Genomic DNA, 18,434 nt, shown 5'->3' with positions numbered 1-18,434 from the left:
GAAATGTGAACAAGGGTTTTCGTTTGAAAATATGTGCTATATTGCAGAGGGTGTTACTATAAATTCTGCAAGTTTTCAACTGACCACTTGCGGATACCAGTAAATCTTTTCCGGAAAGCTTGTTTTCCAACTAAAAGGTCTCGAACCCAAACGACACACTCACATTCTTCTTGAGAAGTAAAACTCCGGATGGTCGCGCGCTGTCTGCGGCAGTGCCTAGGCAGGGAGAGGAAAATGCCTTCGTTGGCGTTCGGTGTTGTGTGGGTTGTTCATTGTTCGGGCTACAGGTGCAGAGGAGTGAATGGAAGAAGTCAGAACGCCGGAAGTTAAAGCGCAGGCGCGATGAATTGTAGCGCCAGTTACAAAAAGCAGCCCAGCCAGCAATATGGCGGTACGGGAAAACGTGTATAGCAAGAAGGAAAAGAGAAAGAAGGGGTTTAGGAGGAGAGAAAACTCATGAGTGAGGAGTGCACATTTCCTTGCCTCTGAAAAACACCGCAACTATTGCTGACATGCTGACTTGGAATCCCCTTGGAATGCAGCCCTTTTGAAATGTGCTGCTTTTATGGAAGCTCCTCTCCTGATCTTTTCACATCGTACTTCTCTCTGGGGGGTAACAGACGAGTTGGTACCTGCTTAGTGGCTTTGTCCTGTGTCTCGCTGCATGTTTCATTAGCTTCCAGTTCCTACATTCGTTGTATTCTTCACAATACAGTTTTCACCAACGTCCTAGGAGCCGCCACCTCTGGGGCTAGATACGGCGGTGAAAGGCAATATTTTTCCGTAATCCGCTTATCGCCAACGTTTTTCCGCGTACGCAGCGGAAGGTAGCCTGTGCGACCAAAAATGACTCCCGTGACGTCATGGCTTCTTAGAAAAACAAAATGAGGCACTTTTTTCGCATGTAATTGACTGCTTTCCGTCTTGTTAACATCTGTAGTCTTGTAACGTATATTTCTACTAATATTGAAGCATATTTTCTTGATTTTCATAATCTCGTCCAAGCTGATGTCAGTGGAAACCACTTTACAAGGAACTACATCTCGAGAGCGTCCCCAAAACATTGAGTCGCTGTTCAAGCGTATCAAAACGTAGTTCAACAGATCTGGCCCTCGTTGCAGAAACTGCTTTATCTTAATAAAAGTGGTGAATACGAATTAAAAGTAGATCGACGCGACGCAATTCTTTTCGTTGCTGTCCACCGCGTTTGGGAGATGCCTTCAGAGCGATGGACTCAGATAAGAGCAGGAGTTCAATCGTGGCATTGAGTAGCCTCCGGTTTGCTGAGGACATAACTCAGGGCCTAGGGAAGAATGGATCATGATGTAACGCCAGTATAAGCACTGAGCACAGAAGGTTCGGAGCAAAACTAGATGAGATTAAAGTTACTATAAACTGGCCGGGAACTGTAGAATAGTTGTCACGGAATACACGGCCGCAGGTCCGGACCACAGGCGTGAAATTGCTAGGAGAACATGAATGAAGGATCTGGAGTGCACTGACAGGTAATCTAAGGTTATGTCGAGACCTGCAAACAAATCTTGCCACACATCGATCAAAAACTTCGAAGTTAACAAAAAGGCTACAAATTAAAATGTGGAAAACAAAGATGTTCGTTTGAGTGTTTTAAATGACGCGGCAATCTGGACACCTTTACCACACATACAGTATCCGCTATGCATACTTTCAGGTTGTGCACAATGGCGTGCAGCTGGTTAGAACAGCCACGCATTTTTTTAGCACTGCTGCGTCAAACCTTCACTCTGAGAACGCTTTGTGATTCGTCACGCGTAATATTGGTGCACTCTTTTGACGCAAGGCAGCCGGAATCGAGACTGGCTCCCTAGGCACTCTTATATCACGTTCAAACACGGACGGACCGTTTCCAGTAATGGCAGTGTTTTTACGTGCAAGTCCGCGGGTGCGTTTTTTAACTGCGTAAGATTTCGGGCGGATGTCTTTGTATTTAAAACAGCTATTTAAACACCAGTTTTAGAATCCCCACATGCATTCTTCCAGCTGAAGCACAAGTCATCAAATAGCATTGAATAAATTTTAACGCAGCAGCACCTCTCCCAACTTCGGCACCCGCAACCAGCTTCCAGGCGCCCTCTGCAATATTCTGGGTGATAACTAGTTTCACATAAAAATAATTAGGAAACCTTTTTTAGCAACGATGAGCCAGATCGCCACGTAGTACTATTTTAAAATATATATTTCAGGGTACTTAAAATGATGAGGTCTTTTCTGCACCTATTTTTATTAAGCAGGTACATAGCATAATGTCCGAAAATGGCAGTATTTAGGCCATTTCCCTGACGCTGCTATTTTTATTGACCGGAGCACACTTTGAACATTGTAGGTAATGGTGCAAAGCTGAAGCTGTTAATAGCGCAGATTGGTAGTTTTCTCGTGGTGGAGGGTTAAAAGCCTGTTCCGATCGTGGCTTTGCGGCACCAGTATATTCCGGAAGTATACCTTGGTCATCGTTTCATCGAATCCAATATATATCATAGAATTCGAATATCGAACCGAACTTCATTTATTGAAATGATCGCAACTACGCCAAATAAATCTATTTTCTACTTTTGTTACAAAACACAGAACGGTGGCAGATAGCCTAGGTCATGTTAGATTCTTCAAGCTTATCGCAGAGTAATATGCGAAATAAACTGAAAAACTAACTTAAGTTAGATTCGAGCTAGTTAGAAAGGATAGAAGCTAGCTAGCTTCCACGCAGTTTCACTCGTCCACGTGATCAGTGCATATAAGCGTTGCGTTATTTGCTTCAGAATCTCGGGCCCCCTATGGCTCTGCAATTGAACTGCAGTTGTTGTAATTGCGTTTTACCTGTGTTTCTCGTTTTCTGGTCCATGTTCCTTTTGTGAGTGTTCAGTCGGGGACAAAAGTCTGGACACCACGTGTTCCTCAAACGAAGCCAATAGCTCTGCTATTAGCCAGTGGCTGGAGACCACACTTGTGGAGGTGAATGTCAAAATTTTGTTCTTTCATCTCCACAAAAAATAAGCGCGGTCTCCAGCCGCTGGCTAATAATAGAACTATACGCTTCGTTTCAGGCACACGTGGTCTCCAGACTTTTGTCCCCGGCTGCATGTTCTGTACATATGTGTTTCGAGGGCGGGGGGAGGGGGGGGGGGGGGGGAGTATGCATGCGTTTTGCAATACGAATAAAATTGTCGCTTAAATTTTGTTTCACTGTAATTCCTCATATGACATCGAGCCGGCGCTTTCCTAGAAGTAGTACCGAGCCACCAGTGTCGCTCAATTATTCAAAAACAACATAAGCAGCGCACCGTTGCACAGAGGCAAAGTTTGAAGCAAAGAAAGGTAGGAGTCGGAGGAAGAGTGATTAATTAATAGAGGAAGTAAGCCCATCGCAGCGGCGAAGTGCTAGGACCGAAACGGCCCGCTTTCAGCACCGAGATGAAGAGAAGTATGGAGATTGCGGTTTTCAGAAGAAAACGGAAACACAAATTGAGCGCTAGAAGCTCTAGGAACCAGTAATGGGAGCCCTCCCGTTCGTGATTATTTTGTTGTGCTCATTAAAAAAATTATTTTGGGCTATTTTCGTGATACATGTCATTTTCACATTTGGCTACATTTCGACAACTTTTTCTCTTCCTTTGGCGTTTAGTGCAAGGACCCATTTGACAGCTCTGCTTGAGGCGCTTCCACATGCTTAGCCCCGTGCGCCTCGGGCTGCAAATTCTCTCGGGACTATGCCACCGCCTGTGTCGCAAAACAAACGCGGACTCCCTATTCTTGCCCTGTGGGTGTTGCGCAACGTAAGTGCAACCTTTTCTTTCGGAGCAACCTCGGTGCCAGGAGTTGGGTCTGAAGGGGGCTTGCAAGCGTTTTTTTTTTTTCAGCCACACGCATAGCACACGCACAGTGACCCTTCACCCCCCCCCCCCCCCCCCCTCACAAAAAAACAAAAACAAGATCGGAGCCTGCATGAGTCTCTTCGAAACACGTAAGCATGGTTTAGCCAGCCACGTGGTTTGAGTAAAGCTGCGTTTACCTGAAAAATACAATTCAGCCGAAACATGTGAAGAAAACAAGTCGTGACTCGTTTATACGACCCCCGTTGATATGGACGACTCGAATTAGGGACAATTTAAAAAAGCTAGCCGTCGCGGCAAAAAAATGTCATGACATCTGACGCGAAGGCAGCCAAGGGCCTGTGCTCAGTTGCTGGCGGAATTTACTAAATCACACACAAAATAAGTAGGCATATTTGGCGCCGTTCCTTTCTGCCCCTGTGCAAAGACTGCGGGGAGGGAGCGCCGACGAGCCGACATGGCCTTGAAAACAACCCGGCATGCCGGCCCGAACCGCGTTTCCTTCTCCCCTCTTTTTATTTCGCCACGTGCGCGTGGACAGCTACGGGCACTGTTTCAAAAAAAAGGAAGAAAATAAATATTTTCCTCATCACGTGCCCGAAGAAGCTGGATTTTTGCGGCATTGGAAGCCGAAGCCGAAGGCAATCTTTGCCGGCGGCATGGCCTGCATGACCGCGGTACGCTAGGATGTTGGGCACAATTTTCCTTCATGTCAGGCACAATTCAGCGTTTGCACGGACGTTTGTCTGCTGCCTGTAGCTGCTTCGAGTCCTATCGTGTCTTTTTCCACTGTTCCCTCTGTGGCGAACGTGTTCAGTTCAGGATGCTTGCTACGAAGACGGATTTGGGTTGGAACGATTTGGCTTGTGCGACTTCGTGAGGCCACCAGCGAGGGCGGATCCAGCACACGAGAAGAGTGGAGGGTTGCTTCCATCTTCACTTTGCGTCGATACATGTAAGTCATCATGCAGTGCATGCACAAGCGTAGAAAGTTGGGCTTGTTGACGTGCTTTCGTCTTGAAAACAACGCTTAAGATTGACAACACGAGCGCCTCCGTCTTTCTCGTCCCGTTCAGCAAGGCGAAAATTTGGGCGAGTTGGTAAGTATTCATCATTTTTGCTCACAGCGCAACAAGAACGGGACACGAGGCTAAAGACGAACACAAACAAGCGCTGACTATCAACAGTTTTTTTTTTATTATTGAACGAAATGCGTATAAAGCCGCTGCGGTGGCTGAGTGGTTATGGCGCTCGGCTGCTGGCCCGAAAGACGCGAATTCGATCCCGGCCGCGGCGGTAGAATTTCGATGGAGGCGAAATTCTAGAGGCCCGTGTACTGTGCGATGTCAGTGCACGTTAAAGAACCCCAGGTGGTCGAAATTCCCGGAGGCCTTCACTACGGCGTCTCTCTTAGCCAGAGTCGCTTTGAGACGTTAAACCCCCATAAACCAAACCATGAAATGCGTATATATACAGACAATGAAAGACTTATCAAGACAAGAAAAGTTATCTGGAAGGCACGTGGGAGGTCAGATAACTCACTTCTCTCTCGTATAATGTATATATGTACGCCTTTTGTTCAATAAAAAACCATTGAATAATCAGCGCTTCTTTGTGTTTGTCTTTCGTCTCGTGCCCCGTTCTTGTTGCGCTGTTAGCAAGAATGATGAATATTTCTCGTCCCGTCTTTCCCGCAGTTACCAAGACGAAGCTGGGTGATTTCACGCAAGATCAAACTGCCTAAATATTTCATATTTTAAGTTTTCTTGATTTCGTAGGCCAACAGTGAATTTCGTTTTGTGAAAGTGCTAATATTTCAGAAGAAAAAAATTATATACGACGCCGTGGCAGAGGCAGCGTTTTCAAGCACAGCTCATTTTCGCAAATTTGTTATGACGTAAGAATCTAGATGTGAAAGCCATTTTAGATATATTTCTCGTGCTAAATGTACAGGTGAGAAGGAATATGTGAGGCTTATTTCCGCATTTTTCAGGAAGTTGTTAGCTGGAAAATATTTCGAAAACGAGACGTCTCAAAACGAGACTATTTTCAGGAATTTTTTTCGGCGCAAATATTAAGCACGTTTCCTTCAAATTTGTAGAATAGATAAACATTGAGGTGCTGAAAAAGGGTGTACCGGCTTTCATTCGCCAGTAGCAAAAATGGGGCTGTGAACTGTGGGCCCTTGTGGGCCCGGCACGGGCTGCCCATAGGGGCCCGACGTGGGATATGTGCGGGATTTGCAACTCGGCATCGGGGGGGACCCTCAAGGGCTGCCCAGTGGGCTTACTGCATAGCCCCACAAGGTTCCGCGCTGGATCCCCTTGGGCAGGCCCGTGCCGGGCCTCCGTGGGCTGGCCCGTGCTGGGCCTGCGTGGGCTGGCCCGTGCCGGGCCTCTGTGGGCTGGCCCGTGTCAGGCCTCCGTGGGCGAGCCCGTACTGGGCACCCGTGGGCTAGCCCGTACTGGGCCCCTGTGGTCTAGCCGTTCTGGTCCCAGGGGGCTTCTTAGGTGATAACTTGCGGGAAGTCAACAAAGGTAACCCATATAGAACCAATAGCTGTATGCCTTTGGGCCCACCGACCCAATTAGACTTAAGGCCCACCTTGCCAACCCAGAGAGGCTTTCTTCACATCAGTATTTTTTGTGTACATGTTACTACTGAAATTACAATGCAAGTAAGAATGCTTCTTATTTATTTATTTGTTTTTGCAAGACATTTTGGGCATTCTTGCATACAAAGCCCCAATTACTGGGGTGGAGGGTCCGCCCTCTTCGTCCAAACTTTCCGACCGCCATCCCGGTCTCTCGCCCCCAGCATGAACGCAGCCACTCTGTTGTTGCCTTCCATGGTGTCTGTTGGGATTCTGCGCTGCATAGCAGATGTATAAGTGAACAAATAAACACACATCAAATTGATATTCAGTATGGTGGATAAAAATAACTTTCAAAAGTATTACAGTCACATCTTTCAGGAAATGCTTCATAGCCGTATGCAATGCTACAATGTGCAATGCTTAAAATATCAGCAAATTTCGTTTGCTGTTAATATCCGTAACGATAATAAACATAAATATCCATAATAATAATAACCGAAAGGTGCATGAGCCATTAAAGGACTATAGACACCTAAATTTATTGCGTGTTTTTTTCTGTCAAATGATGCGTTAGATAATAAAATACATGGATTACCAGGTAGTACTTGCCTACAACCACGCTAAGTAATTTATAATCAAATTTCTTCTCTCATGCTGTTTTGGTTTCATCGACCGAACGTCGACTGTCGTGAAGTTGATGTTTTGGTCACATGATGCAACTAGAAAAACTAATACAATCGCTGATATGTAGCTTTAATTGACTACGACATTTAATCCATCCTCTTCCAAGACCTGGAATGACAAAAAATGACCTCTCAGCAATATTATAAGCGATTTTTATACCTCATGTGAATTAAACACCAACTGCTCGTCACAGTCATCGTTCAACTGATGATACCGAAACAGTGTCAAGAAGAAATTAAATTGCATAAATACTGCACATTGCGCTAGTTGGTGTTGATGCATAGTGGTGGTTCAAAAGCGCAAACACATACGGACCATGTAAGAGACGAGACACTCAAACCAGCGCTGAACTTACAACAGATTTTTTATTAGGAAGAAGCACGTCATATATACACACACGAAAAAACAGCGCACATGCGCAGTGCAACAAGACTCCTAGTGATAGTACAAGGAAAAACTGCTTTAAAAGCACGTGAATATCTGCAGAACCACTACCCACTAAGTAGCATATTGATTTCTCGAAGCGATAATGAAACAGATGGCATACTCACGCACCCACTACTTTTTCTGATAATATGAAACGCCTCAGCTACTTCTCTAGTGCGCTTGTCAGAATGAGCGAACAAGACATCAGTATCGTAAAAAAATGGTATACATTTGCACGTGAAACAATGCTTAGCTAGGTTAGTTTCCTAAAGAATTAGCGTGCTCCATGAGCCGCACGTTAACGCAGCGGCCAATTTGACCTATGTAGGTAAGGCCACAGGACTGAGGGATTTGATACGCTACGCGAGTCTTACAGGGAACCTATCTATTTTCATGATTTATGTTGCAAGCATTCCTTTTGCGCCCTTCATGCTTTCTTTGAACTGCCGCCCCCACTCTTTAGCTTGTTAGGTGCAGGGAATAGAACCTTTACCCCATGCTTGCTTCCCACTCTTTTTAATCCGGTGCGACAGCGTGTGGACATATGGCATAACCCACTACCTTTCTTCTCCCTTCTTCCGAACCCTTTTCCAGCCCAGAGGTACTTGCAGACGATTTCAGCTCACGGAGGACTTTGTCTGCACTCGAAACGAGAACTGAATCTCGGAAACCAGCTTCCCTACATCTGTCTATTTGGGCTAAGAGACTGGGCATCATTTTATCAGATTTCTTTACTGCCATGCCTAAGCATCCCGTAACGATGCCACTTTTTGCAAGCTTTGAATGAAAGGACCTGCAATTCAAAAGGCACTTTTCACTTCTAGGGGAATACTGCCAACAGACATGGTTGAGTTCGAAAGAGAATTTTAAATCAAGGAATTGCAAGACTCTTTCTTGAAGGACTTCATGTGTGAACCTCAGCCCCGACCAATTATGTGCAAAACTATGAACATTTGACACAAATTCTGGATTCACGGACCTAGCCAGCACCAGGTAATCATCCACATAACAGAAAATGCATATGCAATAACCGGCTAGATCAGTCTCAACTTTCATATCAACCAATGCTTAGATAAATGTTACTGAGAATGGGAGCTACCTTGGCACATATGCACACACCCGATTTTTGCATATAAAGACGACCATCCCACTCAACAAACGTGTTACTCAGGTAGTAAGATAACAGTTAAAGAAAGGATCCTGTTGTGATTCCACACTCATTTTGGAACACGCATTCATCGCTCTCATCACATAGTGCCCGGCTCTCATTTCGGAGGAAATCCGCTACTGCCTCAGAATTAGGTACGAGAAACGGATCCTTTACGCGAAGTGACGACAAATGTTCGCGAAGATAGGTAGACACAAACAACTGCCAAGAATTGTGCTCAGATACGCTTGCCCGGAAAGGAACTTTAGGCTTGTGCATCTTAGCACTAAAGAAAATTTATAGCGCCGATTGTTCAGCTTCCTTCACTTTCTTTGCTATACCTTCATACTTAAAACTTCCGAAGTAAAGTCATCGCCTCCTCTGAACATCGGTGCTAGAAATTGTCTTTAGTGTTAAGACGCACAAGCCTAACGCTCCTTCAAGCGCAATCGTCTCTGAGACAGATTCTTGGCAGTTGGTTGTGTCTTCCTATCTTTGCAAACATTTGTCGTCACTTCGCGTAAAGGATCCGTTTCTCGTACCTAATTCTGAGGCAGTAGCTGATTTTCACCGAAATGAGAGCCTGGCACTATGTGATGGGTCAAGCATGGATGTGGTTGATTTGTTTTATTCTGTTCCACACTTTGAACTAATCCAGTATGTTCAGCAATGTATTACAGAGGACAACAATGAATGCGTGCTCCAAAATGAGTGTTGAATCCTCAAAAATGAGTGTTGAATCACAACAGGTTCTTTTCTGGAACTGTTACCTTACTACCTGAGTAACACGCTTGTTGAGTGGGATGGTCGACCTTATATGCAAAAATGGGGTGTGTGCATAGGTGCCAAGGTAGCTCCCATTCTCAGTAGCATTTATCTGAGCCAGGTTAATATGAAAGCTGAGGCTGATCTAGCCGGTTATTGCATACGCATTTTCTGTTATGTGGACGATCACTTGGTGCTGGCTAGGTCAGTGAATCCCGAATTTGTGTCAAATGTTCTTGATATTTTTGCACGTAATGGGTCGGGGCTGAAGTTAACACATGAAGACCCTCAAGAAAAAGTCTTGCAATTTCTTGATTTAAAATTCTCTTTCGAGCTCAACCATGTCTGTTGGCAGTATTCCCCTAGGAGTGAAAAGTCCCTTTTGAATTACAAGTCCTTTCTTTCAAAGCTTGTAAAAAGTGGCATCGTTACGGGATGCTTAGGCATGGCAGTAAAGAAATCTTACCATAAAATGATGCCTAGTCTCTTAGCCCAAATAGACAGATGTAGGGAAGCTGGTTTCCGAGACTCAGTTCTCGTTTCGAGTGCAGACAGGCCCCCATGAGCTGAAACCGTCTGCAAGTACCATGGGGCTGGAAAAGGGTTCGGAAGAAGAGAGAAGAAAGGTAGTGGTTATGCCATACGTCCACACGCTGTCGCACCGGATTAAAAAGAGTGGGGAGCAGGCATAGGGTAAAGGTTCTGTACCCTGCACCTAACAAGCTAGAAAGAGTGGGACGGCAGTTCAAAGAAAGCATGAAGGGCGCAGAAGAAATGCTTGCAACATAAATAATGAAAATTGTCAAGGCGTTTATTTGAAGTACAGGTCGGTTGGTCTTGGTTGACCGGCGACACGACGGGCACACTCACAGGCGTCGTTCGAAAAAACCCAGCTGCACTTCATCTGCTTCTTCGTTGTCCCGCTTGAACTCGTCCGCTTCTTCGCTGTGCTGCGCCTGTCGGTCCCATTACAAAATAGATATGTTCCCTGTAAGACTGGCGTAGTGTATCAAATCCCTGTCCTGTGGCCTTACCTACATAGGCCAGATTGGCCACTGCGTTAACGTGCGGCTTATGGAGCACGCTAATTCTTTAAGAAAGAAACTAACCTAGCTAAGCATTGTTTCACGTGCAAATGTACGCCATTTTTTGACGATACTGATGTCTTGTTCGCTAATTCTGACCAGCGCACTAGAGAAGTAGCTGAGGCGTTTCATATTATCAGAAAAAGTAATGGGTGCGTGAGTACGCCATCTGTTACATTATTGCTTCGAGAAATCAATATGCTACATAGTGGGTAGCGGTTCTGCAGATACACACTTGCTTTTAAAGCGGTTTTTACCTTTTACTAGCACTAGGAGTCTTGTTGACATCGCACATGTGCGCTGTTTTTCCGTGTGTATATATGTGACGTGCTTCTTCCTAATAAAAAAATCAGTTGTAAGATCAGTGCTGGTTTGTGTGTCTCGTCTCTTGGTCTGTGTGTGTTTGCACTTTTGAACCACCACTATGAAATTAAATAATAAATTATTTAGTGGTCGTACATGTATAGAATGTCTAACGCATGGTTTGAAAGAAGAAAACGCACAAGCAAAAATTTGGTACCTATAGTCCTTTAAATTTTGATGGCTACTCAGTAATTGATAACGGAAGTGCTGACAACCACACCAGGTAGATTGAAAGTAGCTTTTTCCTGCAATTAGATGGTGTGTTCACAAAGTGTCTATAACCTTCAGAAGATTCACATGTACTCACCAAAAATTGCGCTGTGCAGCCGTAGGTTCTTAAATGCTTCTTTTTCGCCCCGCCCCTTCAATGTGTACATAAGGGCCACAGGAGTCTTCACTAGTCTTCATAATAAGTCTTGTAGCCTCATCAGCTGGCTCACTCCCAAAGAGTGCTAGCTTTTTGATCTGAGACAGATTATACAGATTATACAAAGTGAATTATGCCATGAAAACCATACACTGAACCATTCATAAAACTCCCTCTTCGAGGAACCATGTGCAAGTAAACAAAAAATCAGAAGGATGTAGAACAGGATAATACAGAGGACTCAAAGAGACCTATGATCACAGTGGTGTGACTCAGCTTTATGATAACAGAATTCTCTGCTGTCTTCTAAACGCCCATCTTTGCATCATCATATTAACTTCCTTTTATGCACGACTCAATGGCATACGCTTCCCAAACAATAAAATAAGGGGGAAAAAGTGAAGCCATTACTTTAAGGCCACCTTGAACCATGGCAAAATTGTAGTCTGGAGCTAAATGAGTAATGTAAACATAACCGCCAGCTGCCACTATGAACAGCAAGGCTAATGCTTGTGCTAATTTCTTGTAGTAGGCTAGATATTATATACAGCAAATCCTCTTTCAAATACACTTGTACAAAATGAAGCTTTCAGGTCTACAAATCCAAATGCAACATGAGGCAATGTCGAAGTCCCAACTTAATCTGAAGTGGACTCACCATATGTAGAGGGCTCAAATTAAACTACAGCTGAACAAAACACTATGCATCAAAATTATATTAAAAGGAATCAATACGTTGCCAGTAGTTCATAGGCACAATTGAAAGAAATGCCATATACCCAGTCGAAAAAACACCAGCCCGTTTCTGGTGTTTACACCAAACTGGCTTTTTTAGACACGGGTTCTGGTGTGACCGTGTCTGGTGCTCCGACCAGGCCAGGATTTTCAGACACGGGTCCTGATGTGGCGAAGTGTGGTGTGCTTTAGTGTGTCCTGGTCTGCTTTTCTGTGCTGTGACCCGGTTGTCTGATACCGGCTCTGGTGTGCTTTGGTTTAGTGTTTCCTGGTGTGGTCGGTGTACCATTCGATTTGGTGTGGTTGGTATACCATAGAATGTCTTGATTGAGATGCTGTGAGTTTGGACATACTATCGTGAGAAAAATTAAGAGATCCCAGCGAATGCATGCCAAATGGTGTAAAACGGCAAGCACTCCTGATGTCGAGTCAGGTGCACTAACATCCATCAATCTCGCTGCGCCGGCCTTGATGGCACGAGCATTTCATCACATGGCACCTGCACGCAGTTAGGCATAGTGTGGCACACACTCGCAGCATCATAATTTTTCACATGATTGTACACTGGAGCATGCACATAACCACATCATTTCTGTTCTTGCCGAAGACTAAGAGCAAGCACGTATCGTAAAGAAAGAAAAAATGCTCACATTTGCACAATAGCATCCTTAGCTTCATTGGTAGACAAAATTGGCAGAATAGCCAAGATGGAGGCCCCTAGCATCATAGCGTGCATCTTTTCTGACAAAGTCGAATAGGTTGAATTTCCCTGATAGCAGCTTGACTTCAGCTGTGTAGCCACAATGCCTGAAGAACAACAGAACAAAATCACGAATTTGTGTGAAATACACTATAATAATCACAGTGTAAAGACAACCAGCAAATACTGCTATTAAATTTAGCTAAGTGGTGCAAACATACAGTACACATTCAATACGACTTGCAATGCTTCTGCAGTAAATCAACTGTCTTCTGCTTTATAGTAAATCAATGCTACTCACATAAAGCACCCCACTTGCATTAATTTGCTTGAAATCAGTGTCTGGATGAGCAAGTATTTCACACTTTCATTCACACAGTAAAACGATGAACACGGACAAAGGGGAAGACACGGAAAAACACTGAGGTGCCTCCTCCCTTGCCCCTGTTCATCATCATGCTGTGTGAATGAAAATGTGAATTATTGCGTTGTGTTTTTCTTTTGTATTCATAGCTAACTGCATATATTTACAACATAGTTGGGTACGCATGCATCATAATCTGAATTCCTATCATATTTTGGCATTGCAGCTGATATTGAGCATGACAGTCCTTCTAACACAGTCAGGCTTTCTGAGACAATCAACAGCACTCTAGCATCTCTGGTAATTTGATTCATTAGGAGGCTCAGAGCAACGCCTCCTCTAACTAGATGCCAGGCAGACGGCTCGCTCTCCCATTGTTGGCGCTCCGCCGCGGAGTTGCGCGCTTTCACCGAGGGGTGGCGCCACGCTCTGACACTGTCTCGCGCGGCACTTCTATGTGTCGGGAAGGGCCGTTCCAATGGGCGGGGCGCAGCAACGACTTCTCGTTCAACATTTCGGGCATTAAAATTTAACCACTTGTTGTGGCTGCAAGCAGATTATCACATGTAGATGTTAAATATATTTCGCATCAATGCCAAGTAAATTATAAAGAGCTTGCAGTACCGGCGCGGCAACATGCAGGAAGAAGAGCGAGCGGTCTGGTTCGATAAACATGCAAAAATGAAGGACGTCGCGTAGTAGAGACTCAAGTACGCGTATAAACTGTGTTTATTTCACCCTTACTGTGGGCAAGTAAAATGATTGCGCATATTCTACTTCGTCATGGAGAACATCATCACGGCTTCACAGAGTTGGCCAGCTAAAGCTTCAACACTTTTCGGGACAATGGTTTCCGCTCAAGAAGCTTTGTCGCCCTGTTTCTGTCCGTCACTCCAACGGCATAGTTCGTGAAAATGGGCTTCATAAACTTCTTTGCGATGAGATGCAGAACCATCTGTCTTTGCTTTTCGTCGCACTTTTCGCAATGGAGCACAGGAAGTTCTATGAGAGCCCGGACGCTTCTATCGACGCAGACTTCTAACGGCTTTTAAATAGAGCCTCTGTCTGTTGAGCACGGTATCAGCAAATCTCCGAAGCCCTTTCAGAACATTTACCAGCTCCTCGCTCGGGTAGTAAAGTCTTCCTCGGTCCTGGTGAGCGATGAGACCGTGTAGGGGATTGTTGCTTTTAGGCGCCTGCAGGAGCGAAATGCAATTTCCGCATGGGATTAGCTCACTTGCTGCACGAACGATGAACCCTACTATTAAAGCTACACTGGCCACGTCCGGGTTTGAAACCATCGGCATTTTGCTGATGCATTGGTCATGCAGTTTATCCTCTGCCACATTAAGAATCTTCTCCATCTCTTCATTGAGTGGGTGGTAGTGCTGGCTAGCTGGAATTAGTTTTTTGGCTGAGAAAGAGGATGAACTCTGCACGTTGCTATCACTCGAAGCAGCAACAATCCCAGTCTTGAGCATCTTCTCCAGCCCATGTACAGCACTTTTCACATCCAGCGCATCATTGCACCCGGCACTTCTGTGCAGAAATCCAAACAAGGACTCAATTGGGTCACTTGACATTTTTCTCGTCAACACAAACTCGAACTTTCTGACAAGAAGCAGATGTCGAATGCACTCGACATTCGACTTCGTTGTTATCATGAGTGCATGGTAGGTTTCCTTTGTGAGAAAGTTCTCAGGTTTGCTCTTTTTTCTGAGTTCCTCCATATAAGCAAGAAATTCGAATTCAAGCCATCTCAGTCTCTCATCAACTGATGTGAATTGACGTTCGTCAGGATCATTTCGATGAATGTGCTTTTGGCAGTTGCTCACATCCATGAGAGTAAACCACTTCTGCATGACTTTCATGAAGTATATTGTTGGCCCTGCTGTAGCGAACTCTGCATCACAAGTACGGCCAGCCTCGGCCTTCAGGTAGCCTAACGCTGCTGTTACTAGAGCGCTGAACAATTGCGCGGCTGACCGCACATTCATTTTTTCAATGTTTGAGGGATACAAGTGCTTGCGCGTAAGGAACCGTATCGGCCGTATTGTCGAGTCCTGTTGCATTCTGTACAATGTCTTAAATATTTGGAAGAAATTTCTTGCGAGCCACCAATATCTTTCGCCAGGAATTGCTGTTGTGTGTTGTGTGTTGGGTTTTATGGCACATAGGCAGCTAAGGCCATCATGCGCCAAACTCAAGGTGTAGAACTGGCTTTCTGTAGAATGTTTACGAATATCAAAAAATGCCGATGGCGTAGATGACCTAAAAACATTGTGCTGCCTAGTAAAAGAAGAGAAGAAATTTGGAAATCGCTAAAGGTAAAAGCCTTAAAGAAGGTCAGGCAGCCTTAGCGGCTATCCTTGGCTAGGCAAGGATCCTGAGGCTCCCAACCAATCAAATAAAAAGCCTCAGCCTACTTCTCAGGAATGAGAAAGTGGCTGAGGTGTATCGTGTATTAAAGGGAACCAGTGGTTCAAAAATTACAGTTTGTCGAGGACGCCCGCTGCTTTTAAAAAGCTAAAAACGGAGGGTATGTTAACAATGGCATTATCAGCTAAGAGCAATGTTGGGTGAAAAGGAATGTATTCATGATAAAATTGAGTGAAGTACTTTTTTCTTAGTTTTTCTAGTTTCACACATGAGAATAAAATGTGGTTAACAGTAAGTTCTTCTCCGCATTCCTCACAACCAGGTTTATCTTGTTTTGTTAGCAGGAAGTTGTGCGTGAGGTGCGTGTGGCCAATTCGCAGACGGCATAAAACCACTTCTTTAAAACGTTCCTGGTGCACACATGACTTAAATTCACCCAAAACTGGTTTTACAAAGTGCAGTTTATTATTCACTTCGCTGTTCCAACGCGACTGCCATTTTTGTCTTAATTTCTGTTGAACTAATTTCATACAGTCATTAAAGGGTATATCTACTTTTTTTATTTCCTTGCCCCGAGCTTGAGCGGCACACAAATCTGCTCTCTCATTTCCTTTTATTCCGACGTGGCTCGGGACCCAGCAGAGTTTAATGTTCTGTCCTCGAGCTGTTGCTGTTACAATGTTGTGTATGATGTCCCCAAGTATGGGAGTGGTTGCGTTTCTAGAGTGGAGGGCTGTAACTACACTTAAAGAGTCTGTGTAAATAATAGTGTTTTTGAGGTTCTCATTTAATATTTTTTTTGTTGCCACACATACTGCGTAACATTCTGCGCTGAAGATGGATGCGCACTGTGGAAGTCGCATTGCTGTCTCCGAATTTCCTCGCACCACTGCGCTTCCTACGTAAACATTCGTTTTTGAACCGTCAGTGTAAAAGTCCGTAAAACTACTGTATTCTTCTTCGAGTGCAAGGAATTCCTGTACTATATGTTGTTTTGGAGTTTGTTTTTTTTTGGAACTGCGTAAGGGTAAAATCACAGATTGCCGGAAAATTGTGCCATGGAGGCAGTGGAGCTCGTCTTCGAGCAATGGCAGGTAATGTGTCCAGTACTCCGAGGTTTTGACACATCTCTTCAAAACGCAGGAGGAGTGGCCTGATAGCTTGTGGTTTGTTGTTAAAAAGTGTTCTTGATGGGCACTTTGTGACTATGGAGTAACATAGGTGTTTGGGAAGCGAACGGATTTTTATAACGTACGAGCACGTGAGCATGGTTCTTCGGTCCTCGAGTGACGGTTCGTTGGTTTCTACATAAAGACTGTTAATGGGTGATGTCCTGTAAGCACCAGTGGAGAGACGCAAACCCAAGTTATGCACTGTATCTAGTCGTTTAAGGTATGATGGTCTCGCTGACCCATACACTATACATCCATAATCAAGGGTAGAGCGTACTACAGAGCGGTAAATTTTTAGAAGGCATGTCCTGTCGGCACCCCAATGTTTTCGTGACAGTACTTTGAGTATGTTGAGGGATCGGGAGGCTTTCTTTTTCAGTGCATTTATATGAGGCAGGAAAGTGAGCTTTTTGTCAAAGGTTACGCCTAGGAATTTGTGCTCATTTTCACCGGTAGCTGTGTTTTGTTCAGGTGTATAAATGGGTCAGCCTGTAAGCCTCGCTTAATAGAGAAAAGAATGGCCACGGTTTTCTGTGTGGAAAACCGGAAACCGTTCTCGTCTGCCCAGGTCACCAGTTTATCCATTGTCAGCTGTATTTGTCTCTCGCATGTTACCAGGTTTGAGGATGTGCAGGCTATTTGCAGATCGTCAACATAGACGGAATACATAATGGCCTTCGGTATTACTTTGGCTATGGAATTTACTTTAATAACAAACAATGTCGTGCTCAAAATACACCCCTGAGGAACCCCGTTCTCTTGAACGAAGCCCCTGGACACGGTTGATCCTAGGCGCACTTGAAATGAGCGGTCGGAAAGGAAGTCCTTCAGGCAGTTCAACATCCTGCCACGGATGCCAAGATCTGCTAAGTCACGAAGGATGCCGAACCTCCAGGTGGTGTCGTATGCTTTCTCAAGGTCAAAAAAGACGGCAAGACAGTGCTGTCTGTGTATAAAAGCCTCTCGGACAGTATTTTCCAGGCGAGTTAAGTGGTCTGTTGTTGAGCATGCTTTCTTAAAACCGCACTGATGGATGTCAATAAGCTCAAGAGATTCAATCAGAAAAGTTAGTCTTTTATTCAGCACACTTTCGAATGATTTGGCAAGGCAGCTGGTAAGGGCTATCGGCCTGTAACTAGTAGGGGATGTTGGTTGTTTTCCAGATTTCAGGAATGGAACAATAACTGCTTTCTTCCAGGCTTTCGGCAATCTTCCGAGCACCCACACTTGGTTAAAAAACTTCAAGAGCGCCTCCACAGATTGCTGGGAAAGATGTGCTAGCATTTCGTAATGTATATTGTCAGGGCCAGGTGCTGTCTTTTTTCCGGCCGAGAGAACTTCGTTTATTTCTTGGAGTGTTATTAAACCATTGTACGGTTCTTTTGTGCAGCCCGTTGTTGGAAGTCTATGTTTCTCCACTGCATGTTTATGCTTTAAAAATGTTTCTGTGTAGTGTGAAGAACTAGAAATGTTTGAGAAATGTTCTCCCAAGATGTTTGCCTGTTCCTCTATATTTGTCTGTGTACCTGGAGCTGTTAAGAAAGGAATTGTGTAAGGAGAAAAGCTTCTGTTAAACTTGTGGACTTGTTCCCACATTTTTTTGGACGTAACTGAACTATTTATGCATGATACGTAGCTTCTCCATGATGTTCTTTCGGCATTTCGGCGGATGTACCGAGCTTTTGCTCTCGTCTTTTTAAAGTTGATGAGGTTATCTTGAGTTGGGTATCTTCGAAAAACTCCCCAAGCTTTATTTTGCTTCTTTTTTGCTTCCCGGCATTCCTGCGT

General features: G+C 44.5%; 1 long non-coding RNA gene across 4 annotated transcripts in view; it reads right to left on the bottom strand.

Annotated features, from left to right (window-relative positions):
• Positions 1-6,541: 6,541 nt before the first annotated feature.
• LOC144116057 (uncharacterized) overlaps positions 6,542-18,434 on the bottom strand; it is a 31,511-nt gene continuing 19,618 nt past the window's right edge. For 3 of the 4 annotated variants that reach the window (XR_013311703.1, XR_013311701.1, XR_013311704.1), the window contains 3 exons: positions 12,682-12,838; positions 11,237-11,394; positions 6,542-6,734 (listed from right to left, as the gene is read on the bottom strand). This is a non-coding gene — a long non-coding RNA (uncharacterized LOC144116057). The remainder of the gene's footprint in view (positions 6,735-11,236; positions 11,395-12,681; positions 12,839-18,434) is intronic. The other variant, XR_013311702.1, reaches the window with a different exon arrangement.

Source organism: Amblyomma americanum, chromosome 1 (assembly GCF_052857255.1).
Source record: "Amblyomma americanum isolate KBUSLIRL-KWMA chromosome 1, ASM5285725v1, whole genome shotgun sequence".
In the NCBI taxonomy this organism is placed as follows: Eukaryota; Metazoa; Arthropoda; class Arachnida; order Ixodida; family Ixodidae; genus Amblyomma; species Amblyomma americanum.
The sequence above is the reverse complement of the archived record's forward strand: the minus strand, read 5'-3'. Positions and strand labels throughout refer to the sequence as shown.